We start from the raw sequence: 12,010 nt of genomic DNA on the forward strand, positions 1-12,010 counted from the left end.
AAGCTGTAAATTCATATTGAACCACTGGGAGGTGGTCTTGGCTAAGGAGGTGTTTATGTATGGAGGACCAAAGATGCTGTGGCATAAAATAAGTAAAAAAGAAAAAAAAAAAACTCAAATTAATTAAAATGCATTAAATACAACAATAATTTAATTAACATTCCATTTATGCTCCCAAACATATTTTTGCTTTAGTTTTTACATTGTGTAAAAAGAAAACAACAAAAACAAAAAACGGGCTAACAGAAGTGTATGAAAGTGGGGATTTTTTCACATTTGTATTTCTGTCATACAGGTGGTGGTCATAAAATTTTAACATTTACTTTGATCAGAGAACATAATTTTGGACCACTCATCAGCAGTCCAGTCCGTTTTGTCTTTAGCCCAGGCAAGATGCTTCGGATGCTGTCTCTTCTTCAATAGTGGCTTGACATAAGGAATGTGACAGCTGAAACCCATGTCTTGCATACATCTGTACGTCGTGGTTCTTGAAGCACTGATTCCAGCTGTAGTTCACTCTTTGTGAATTTCCCCCACATTTTTGAATGGGTTTTGTTTCACAATCCTCTCCAGAGTGCAGTTATCCCCATTGCTTGTACACTTTTTCTACCACATTTTTCCTTCCCTTCACCTCCCTATTAATGTGCTTGGACACAGAGCTCCGTGACCAGCCAGCCTCTTTAGCAAAGAATTTTTGTGCCTTGCCCTCCTTGTGCAAGGTGTCAATGGTCATCTTTTGGACAACTGTCAAGTCAGCAGTCTTCCCCATGATTGTGTAGCCTACAGAACTCGACTGAGAGACCATTTAAAGGTGATTTGAGTTAATTAGCTGATTAGAGTGTGGCACCAGGTGTCTTCAATATTGAACGTTTTCACAATATTCAAATTTTCTGAGATACTGAATTTGAGGTTTTCATTAGTTGTCAGTTATAATCATCAAAATTAAAAGAAATATACATTTGAAATATCAGTCTGTGTGTAACAAATGAATATACAAGTTTCACTTTTTAAATGGAATTACTGAAATCAACTTTGTCATCATATTCAAATTTTATGACCAGCACCTGTATATCAAGAGCATGTTGCTCAGCGTTCTTTCCCTTGTGTCAAGTTCCCTGTGTTTAGGCCTGTCTGTGTTTTCCTATTTTGTTCTCACTTCCTGTTTTACTTTTCCTATTCTCCTGTTCCCTGTGTCCCATGTCAATGTCAATTTTATTTCTAGAGCACATTTAAAAACAACATTGTTGAACAAAGTGCTTTACAAGATTAACTACAAAAGTAAGCAAGATAACTTCATAGGTGAATAAAATAGAATAAAGCATAGAACATAAAAATAAGCTATAATAAATATGATGCAATAAAACAAACTAAAACTAACACACTAAAACAAGAGACACACAACATAAAACCTGATGGGACTCAAACTGAACTTGAATTAAAAGCCAAGGTAAAAAGGTGAGGTTTTAGAGAGGATTTAAATGACTGTATGGACTCAACAGTACGAATACAAAGTGGCAAATTATTCCACAGTCTAGGGGCTGCGACTGCAAAAGCCCGATCCCCTCCGTTTAAAACGAGACCTCGGTTGCACTAAGAGCATCTGGCTATATGATCTCAGTACTCTTTTGGGGTTATATAGTTTGAGCAGCTTAGCCAAATAGCTGGGTGGCATTCATTTAAGACGTTAAAAGTAAGTAAAAGAATCTTAAAATCAATATGAGATTTGACAGGGAGCCAGTGTAAACCTGCTAAAACTGGAGTGATGTGTTCATGCTTTCTAATACCTGTCAAAAGACGTGCAGCAGCATTTTGGACTACCTGCAAACAATGGAGAGATGATGTTCAAGACCCAAATACAGAGAATTACAATAGTCCAATCTAGAGGTGATGAAAGCATGAATAAATTTTTCAAGGTCCTTTGGAGGAAGATAGGATTATTAGATAGGACTCATGTTGAGTTTTGCTTCTGCCGTGCCTCATTAGCATGATTCTCTCCACCTGTTCTCTTCAGCTGTCTCCTGTTGTCTCATTTACCCATGTGTATGTATTGTCAGCATTTTTCCTAGTTCTCTGTCATCTCCATGTTTTCGTCAGCTCCTTCCACTGTAAGCTCGTTGTCAGCCAGTGTTCTTATTCCAAGTGTGTTTGTAATTTGTTCTGCTAGTCCTGTCTGCCCTGAGTTTTCAAAATAAAAGCTGATCTTAAGAGTTCAGGCCTGTTCTGAGTCCTGTCCTGGGGTCAACAACCGACCTGCAACAGGCAATTTCAACTAATTTTAAATAGGGTAATTTTATATGAAGGTAAATAACTACAGAAGTAAAATGCATTTATGGAAAATACACATTTATATTATACATTTTTTTAATTAAGACATTTTTATTTCCTAATTTCTATTTGATTAAGATAATTTTTCCATATTATTTCCATAATAATGAACATGCACTTCAACTGGTAGCAACAAAGTCTGGTAGCTCTGATCTTTATTCAGACTTTAGTTTTGTTGTATTTCTATTGTATTTCTATTGTTTTTGTTAATTACTGATGGATACTTCTGTGGGGAGAAAACTTTACTCAAGAGAAGAGCTTTTTTTTCAGTGAAATTGAGCAAATCTGGAAGATGCCACCCTATTCTAGCTGAGCTAGAGAGGGGTTTTTGTGGTTGCTGTACTCTTGCAAAGGTGAGGGCTTGGATGTGGAGATATAAGCCCTTTCTCTCAATAGTCATCATGGGAAATGCCAACTCTCTGCCCAACAAAAGTGATGAGCTGGAGATATTGATGAAGACTCAAAGCATACCGTGAGTACAGTCTCATGTGTCTTACTGAAACATGGCTGAATCAAAACATCTCAGCCTCTAATGTGGATCTACCTGGTTTTACCCTCAGACAGAGATGCTAAAGCTAGTGGCAAGAAAAAAGGTGGGGGTCTGGCTTTGTTTGTAAACCGTAGATGGTGCAATCCTGCACGTCTCACTGTCAAGGACTGGACGTGCTGTCCTGATACTGGATTATTGGCAGTTGGTATGCAACCATATTACCAAGAGAATTCAGTCATATCATAACAATACTTGTGTATATTCCACCCAAGGCAACAGCCATGTGAAATTCTCCATGAAACTGTTGCTAGGATACAGACTAAACATCCAGAGGCACGTTTCATAATTTCAGGAGACTTCAATCATTTCTCTCTCCTCCCACCTGACTGGAAGCCATCATGAACAATTCTGATCACCCACTTTATAAAACAGAGAGATACTGAAAAGCATTTGTACCCACAGCCACCAGGCTTTTCAATTCTCATACAAATAGCAGATGAGCTATGTCAGACATATAAATTTCCCTCAGGGATCAATAAAGTTATTCTTATTCTTATCCTTTTTAATATCTGTCCATCCATTTTCATCCATTTATCAATTCAGGGTCACAGGTGTACGGGAGTCTATCCCATCTGGTGAAGAGGTGGGGTACATCCTGAATAGGCTGCAGGGCTAACACAGAGAGACAGAAAACCACTTGCACTCACATTCACACCTACAGCCAATAATATGATATATAATTGATAAAATTCACCTAAATTCAACTTCTGCAGTGAGAGTAGGAAGGAAGCCAGAAGAGAGTCTAGAGAGGTTGAGGTATGCACTGGAAAGAAGAGGAATGAATGTCAGTCAAAGCGAGACAGAATACATCTCTGTGAATGAGAGGGAGGCTGTTGTAATGGCGAAGATGCAAGGAGCAGAGTGAAGGTGGATAAGTTTAAATACCTGGGGTCAACCATCCAAAGCAACACACAGTGTGCAAGAGAGGTGAAGAAGAGTGCAGATGGGGTGGAGTGGGTGAAGATGAGTGTCAGGGTGATTTGTGACAGAAGGATAATAGGAAGAGTGAAATGGAAGGTTTACAAGATGGTAGTGAGACCTGCTATGATGTATGGTTTGAGGACAGTGGCACTGACAAAAACATAGAAGGATGAGCTGCAGGTGGCAGAGCTGAGGATGTTAAGATTGTTAATTGGGAGTGATCCGAATGGATGGGATTAGAAATAAGTATATTAGAGGAACAGCTCAGAGGGGCAAGGCTGAGATGGTCTGGACGTGCAGAGGAGGGATAGTGGATATACTGGATAAAGGATGTCAAAGATGCTCCATCTTTGACATCCAGGGAAGAGGAAAAGAGGTAGACCACAGAAAAGGTTTGTGGATGTAGTGAAGGAGGACATGCAGACAGCTGGTGTGACAGAAGAGGGGGAAATGGGGGCAGACGATCCACTGTGGTGACCCCTAAAGGTAGTGGGCAAAAGACGAAGAGGAGGAAGAAGAACAGCAATTCCCATAAATGCAACTGACTCAAATTTCAGACTTTGTCTTTAAATTAAAATGGACTGTGTTTAGGATCTGAAGGAGCTATGTGTTGTTTATTACAATTAACATAATCATAGCCTGAGAAATTGTACACTTTGCCTGGTAATTCAGATTCTAATCACATCAATAACAATAATTTAGATAAGGATGGGGTTTCTTAAGGTAAAAAGACACATTATAAATTAAATGAAAACATTTGGTTTGGCAGATTTTGTATGTCAAAACCTCAAATTACTCACTGCCTTGACAATACGCATTTATACTCATCTATATTTTAACACTAAGTTGCAAATTGTTGCATCCTTATATAAACAGATCCATGCATTTAGTGTGCATTTGTTCACGTTATTCCTCTTTCATACGTGCACTCAGACAGTTTATTAGGTACACCTGTTCATCTGCTTGTAAATGCAAATAATTAATCAGCCAATGACATGACAGCAACTCAAAAGATTTAGGCATATAGAAATAGTCAAGACCACCTGCTCAAGTTCAAATTGTCAATAGAAAATTAGAAAAACATGCTTTGGTCTGATGAGTCTCAATTTCTGCTGCAAGAATTGGATGACAGGGTCAGAATTTGGCATAAACAACATGTCAGCATGGATCCATGTTGCCTTGTATTGGTTCAGGCTGGTGGTAGTATAAAGGTATGGGGGATATTTTCTTACCTACTACCAATTGAGCATTGTTTAAATGTCACAGCCTACCCGAGTATTGTTACTATGTCCATCTGTTTATCATCACAGTGTACCCATCTTTTGATGGCTGTTTCCACCAGGATAACGCACCATCTCATCTGAATTCAGATCTATATCTCAGTCCAAAAGAGCACATTTGGGAAGTGGTGGAATGGGAGATTAACATCATGGAGGTACATCCAACCAATTTGCAGCAACTGTGTGATGCTATCATGTCAATATGGACCAAAATCTCTGAAATCTTTTAATAATCTTGTTGAATCTATGGCACAAAGAATTAAAGCAGTTGTCGGTGTAGGTTCTCAGCCATCCAGGTCATGGTAAATTCTGGAATTTGAAAAAAAGATGACTGGACTTATGTTTTTGAAGATGTTTCACCTCTTATCCAAGAGGCTTCTTTAGTTCTAAAACCAAATGGCAAAACCACTGTGAGACCTTACCCCACTCTATTAAGTGATCTATTTCAGTCACCTAAAGGTGAGGATATGAGTTGGGGCTGAGGTACCTGGGAAGGGTTTTCAAGACTGCATTGTAGGTGGCTGACAGCTGGTGTTGGAAGCCACCATCTCTGTTCAGTGATGGTCGTTCACAGTGGACATAGATGGCTTCTTTTACCTCTCTTTCAAACCATCTGTCTTCCTGGTCCAAAATGTGAACCCTAACCCCTAACCCTAACCCTACCCTAACCCTAACCCCCTAACCCTCTCCACCATTTGGTTTTAGAACTGAAGAAATCTCTTGGATAAGAGGTGAAACATCTTGCCTTTTTTCAAGCTCCAGAGAATTAAAGCAGTCCTGAAGGAGAAAAAAAAAGGGATCCAACCCAGCAAGTTTTACCTAATAAAGTGTCCATGAGTATATGTTACTGTATATATAACTGCTGCCTGGATATTGTTTTCAGGTTAAAATATCTATATATTAAATCTATATATTAAAAAAAAAAATGCATTTTCTGTCTTGCAATGGTACAGAGTAGGCTACATGCACTTTGCCATTTGCAGCACATGATGGCAGCATATATCTACATTGTGATACAGTGTGGTCAGGCATTCTATCAGGTCTTGATGAACAGAACACAAATTCTTTACTGAGGTACTCTGTAGAGTTTAAATGCTAGTTTGTGAATTTATAGCCGCTCAGCATCAGTCATGTATAATACACTCTGACTTCATCAAGAGGCCTTTGGTGGAGTTGGAGCTAATTCAGTAAAACCAAAGGTGACCAGGTGTGTGAACCTTTCAGTTTTACTTGTTTGTTATTATTTTTGTGAGATAAAATTAAGCTGAAACTTAAAAAGGACATGAATGGTTGTGTTTTTTTATTCATTTATGTAAATTCAACAAGTTTTATGCCACAGCAAATAAAGGATTTCCCTGCAGAAATCTGCAGATTGTCTCCTTATAGGGACACCACTGTGATGAAATAGCTTGTGGCAGGTGGAGTAGGTTCGAAATGCAGCACTTTGAAGATGAGGAGTACATTTAAACTTAGCTATTGATACTAAATACACAGGGGGGAAGCAAAACTGAGCACAATGCACACAGAACATGGAACTGGCAAAATGACACAGGAAATAACCTGAGGTGGGAACGGGAATGCAGACAGAACACAGGAAGCCGACACACTGAGAAATATAACAAACACAGTACCCATGAATGAACTTAATACATAAGATTAGACACAACTTTAACTTTAAACAACCCAGGAATCATAGAGAAATAAACAAAACCACAAAGTCCAAAAACTCAAAACACTGGCTAACAAACTTAGGACCATGACAACTACAATGCTACAGACATTTATAAATGGATATTAAAAGAAGTGCATAAATAACAGATATGTACTGTATGCTTCTTGGTGATTCAACTTTGCTGCAGCTGTGATTCTCAATTCAATTTAGTTTTATTTATCTAGTGACAAATCACAACAAACAGTTGCCTCAAGGAGCTTTATATTGAAAGGTAAAGCCCATACAATTATTAGAGGGAAGACCCAACAGTCAAAATGACCCCCTATGAGCAAGCACTTGGCAACAATGGGAAGGGAAAGCTCCTGTTTAACAGGAAGAGATTCCCGGCAGAACCAGGCTCAAGGAGGGGGTAGTCATCTGCTGCAACCAGTTGGCTAGAGCCAGAGATTAATAATAACTAATGATTAATAATAACTAAAGATTAAATGCAGAGTGAGGTATAAACAGAGTGAAAAGTGGTGAATGACAAAGAAACACCTATTGCAGCATAATTAAGGGATGGTTCAGGGTCACCTGATTCAGCCCTAACTATAAGCTTTATCAAAGTTTTAAGCCTAATCTTAAAAATAGAGAGTGTGTCTGTCTGTCAAACCCAAACTGAGAACTAGTTCCAAAGGGGCCTGAAAGCTGAAAGCTCTGCCAGCAGTCTGAGAGCAAAGGGCTCTATTGAGGTGATACTATGAAGTCTATAAGATAAGGTAAGGCCTGATTATTCAAGACGTTGGATGTAAAAAAGATTTTTAAATTCAATTTTTGGATTTAATAGGGAGTCGTTGAGGAGAAGTCAATATTGGAGAAATATGCTCTCTTTCTAGTCCCTGTCAGTACTCTTGCTGCAGCATTTTGGATCAGCTGAAGGCTTTTCAGGACAGCCTGATACTAGTGAATTACAATAGTCCAGCCTGGAAGTAATAAATGCATGAATTAGCATTTCAGCATCACTCTGAGACAGGATGTTTCTAATTTTAGAAATATTGTGCAAATGCAAAAAAGCAGTCCTACATATTTGTTTAATATGTGCATTGAAGGACATATCCAGGTTAAAAATTCCTCACAATGTTACTGGAGGCCAAGGTTATGCCATCCAAAGTAAGTATCTGGTTAGACACCATGTTTCTAAGGTTTGTACGGCTGAGTACAATAACTTCAGTTTTATCTGAATTAAGAGGTCATGCAGACCTTCATGTCTTTAAGACATTCCTGCAGTTTAACTAATTTTGTGTGCCATCTGGTTTCATGGATAGGTAAAGCTGGATGTCATCTGCATAATAATGAAAATGTATGCAATGCTTTCTAATAATACTGCCTAAGGGAAGCATGTATAGTGTAAATAAAATTGGTCCTAGCACAAAACCCTGTGGAACTCCATAATTAACCTTAGTGTGTGAAGAAGACTCCCCATTTACATGAACAAATTGGAGTCTATTAGATAAATATTAATATAGATTCCAATTAATCCAGATGACAGATTACACTAAAACCAATAAAAACAGACTTAAGTAAAGTTAATTAAGGTGCACTTCCACAGTGGATGAACTGTAGTCTCACCATGTTGTTTGGTGCCCCTTATTGCTGACATAGATTCAAGGAAGATTCTGTCTTTCCCCTTAGACTGTACATAAATTATAACTAGGATTCGTTCTGTTGTCTGGCACAATTTACCCTAACCCTAAAGGCCAGAAGAACACCTCTCATTGCAACCCCAGCTGATACAATTTGGTTATGTGTTACTGGTCCAGTGGAAATTCTAACTCAATGTTCCTTTGCAACCCTCTCACACCCCTGAGTTCCATCCAGGTTGACTGTTGCTTTACTTTAATTTTCTGTTACTTTCCCTCTTCACCATCATTTTGTTTCATTAGGTAGGTTTTACAGTTGCTCCAGTTTCAGCCACACAGGAAAAGCTACTGACAGCAACTGGGTGAAAAAATAAAAGCACAGCAATCTTCCTGGAAATTCCTAATCAAAGTGAGGGCTTATGGTTATATTATTAACCAGTCTAAATGCAGATGTGTCACTTTTTGTATAACTACAGTATTACCTTGTCCAGGCACCATTTACTTCATAATAATAGGTTATAACATAAACAAAGCAAAACAATACAACGGAATGGAAGACAAATGGCTTTCTAATACTGTGCTGAAAGGTTATATTTAAACACCAGATTCAGGCCTTACAGACCAGTAAGGACAATTATTTTTATATTAACTGAATGTCCCTCGAGTCTTTGCCATTTTTAAACTGTTAGTCTTTTTTTATGTGCATGTAGTACAAATGACTCCCTTAAAAATGAATTGAGTGTATATATGACAAAATACAATTTTGCATTAAATTGTATCTTCTTCTTGTCATACTGCCAGAAAAGCTCTGATCCATGCATCCACGGACTCCACAAAACAACAGATGCCAAGACGTAAGCAGCAGATCCTTTAATTCCTGTATGTTGCAAGGTGGGGACTTGGTTTTTTTAGCACATCCCACTGATGCTCAGTCAGATTGAGAGCACCTCCTGCCTGAATTGTGCTCCCATTGCTTCCCATGTAAACAGCACACGCACACCCGGCTGTCTGCATGATGTTAAAGGAAACGTTAGACATTAGATCACAGTCATATTGAACCCCAATAAAATGGAACAAAATATTTATTAAAATGGAAACAGTGGTGTGGTGAACAACCACAAGTTTTGCTATGCAATTATAAAAGACAGGTGGAGCCACTGTGTTAGGATATACCTCTGAGATACCCACTAGCTGGAGTGACACCTCAACCTTCTTTCATTCCTCTGTGGTCCATTTGGGATGTTCACATGCTCAATACAAACTCTTTTGTGGACAAGGCCTAGAATGGGTATGGCAAGCCTCAAACACAGTAAGTGTATACTCATATACCTTTCAACATGGCCAGCATTGAGATTTTCAATCAGTTTATAGCTCTTCTACAGGATCATCACTCCCCATCTGAATCACTGGCTGCCATGAGCTTGCTGGAGTTGTCCATCCTTGGCTTTTGATGGGTTGTAACCTCTGTATGCCAGGAACAAGCCACAAGACCTGTTGTTTTGGAGATGCTCTGACCCAACTGACTATTCATCACCAATTATTAGTGCATATTTTTCCTGCTCCCAGTACATCAGTTTGATAACTGACTGTTGACCTGCTGGGTAATAATAAATACCACCTGTAATAGCTGTAAGATAATAAGATAGTCAGTGTTATTATCTTCACCTATGCTGTTGCTCATTGGTGTTCAGTGACACAAGAAATTCCAGTTTTGCTTTCCTGTGTACATTGTTGAGATAGTTTACTAGCAATACCTGCGCAGACAGCAAGTTTATCACGCTAGTCAACAATACATGTGCAGGTACAGGCTCTGGACAAATGTTTGACAAAAGTCTTCACTCACCCACCCAAATCATTGAATTCAGGTGTTCCAATCACTTCCATGGCCACAGGTGTATAAAAGCCATTCTTTCACAAATCTATGTGAAAAAAACGGGTCTCTCACAGGAGCTCAGTGAATTCCAGCATGGTACCATGACAGGATGTCACCTGTGTTGTGTTATTTCCTCCATCATCCATCCATTCTCTTCACATCATGTGAAGTCTGAGGAAGGACAGTTTACCTGAAATGTAACTCTTCAGTTCGAGGTAAATAAAAATTTTCTCAGGTGTGCAGACTTTAATCTTTGTTCAGTGACTCGGCCACAAGTGGTAGGCCACGTAAAATCACAGAGCGGGGTCAACAGATGCTGAGGTGCATAGTGCACACAGGTTGCTAACTTTCTGCAGAGTCAATCGCTACAGACCTCCAAACTTCATGTGGCCTTCAGATTAGCTCAAGAACAGCGCACAGAGAGCTTCATGGAATGGGTTTTCATGGCCAAACAGCTGCATCCAATCCTTACATCACAAATACACTTCTGAGAGAATGATCAAAAATGTACATAAACACACTTCTAAACCTTGTGGAAAGCCTTCCCAGAAGAGTTGAAGCAGTTATAGCTGCAAAGGGTGGGCCGTCATCTTATTAAACCCTATGGATTAAGAATGGGATATCACTCAAGTTAATATGCATTTAAAGATATATATAATCTATTTAAATGCACAATAAAATTTGGTACATTTAAAGAGATTAAACAAAATATGTGTAAAGTAATTAAATTCTGCTACATTAATATTAAAATGCTATGACATTATAGTAAAAAAAAAAAATCTATTGCACATAACAAAAACTTTGACTGAGAACGTCAGTGTGCTGTTTTACCGCCTGGGCGTGGGATGAGAGCGAGGATGCCTCTGACCGGCAGTACCCTCAGCGTGGGTTGCGTCAGCACCGCTCCAGCGCTGGAGCGGTGCTCATGTGGATGAGCCGGTCTCTGGGTGTCATGTGACGCTGTGGCGTGGTGTGGCTGAGTTTTCGTCTCTCGTGGTGATTGGTTGACACTGATCTTTCTACAGTCCAATAATGATACACATTAGTGAGTCATGTGAGCGTCTTCGGACGCAAGTGTTTTAAAGATTGATGAAGATGAAGATAATTAGGTGATAACATGCGTAAATGGTTGTCACATTTCACCATTTAAAACGTGTGTGTGAATTCCTTTTAAATATTTGGATAAACGTATCTTATTAAATGTCAAAAATGAGTGGCAGCTGTTAATTTCCTTGTTAGATTAAATTCACAGCTTTGATGCTGCGTGTGTTTTATTTTAATGAGTCTGAGGAGGACATTTCTGTACTTTCCTCTTCCTCTCCTTGAAGCACCTCACCGCTTGAATGATGCTGGCAGGACTTTGGGGAATTTGCTGTGAAATCCCACCCCCATTAACTCCAGAAAAGCGTGCATGTTTAGCATAGGTCACGGATTCGTTCTCTGTGTTGTCTTTACAAGTTTATTTACATATTCTTATGGAAGTTCAGTGTGTGTCAACAACTTTAACCTGCACTTCTTCCCTTCTCTTTGTTTTTAATACCATGCATATCAGCTTAAACTCAGAAAACCAGAAATACAGGATTGGCTTGTCAAGCTCTTGGTTATGAGTGTGAGAGTACTTTGTAGTTTACAGGGTCATTATATGCGTTTCATGCAAAATCCTAATTTGTAAACTAACTACAGCAGTGAAATGATTGAGCTGGAGTGAAAATGTAAGTGTTTACTACTGCATTGTAGTGGAATAGAAATATAAAAGCACCTACTAAAAAA

This window comes from Archocentrus centrarchus, chromosome 4 (assembly GCF_007364275.1).
Source record: "Archocentrus centrarchus isolate MPI-CPG fArcCen1 chromosome 4, fArcCen1, whole genome shotgun sequence".
Classification (NCBI taxonomy): Eukaryota; Metazoa; Chordata; class Actinopteri; order Cichliformes; family Cichlidae; genus Archocentrus; species Archocentrus centrarchus.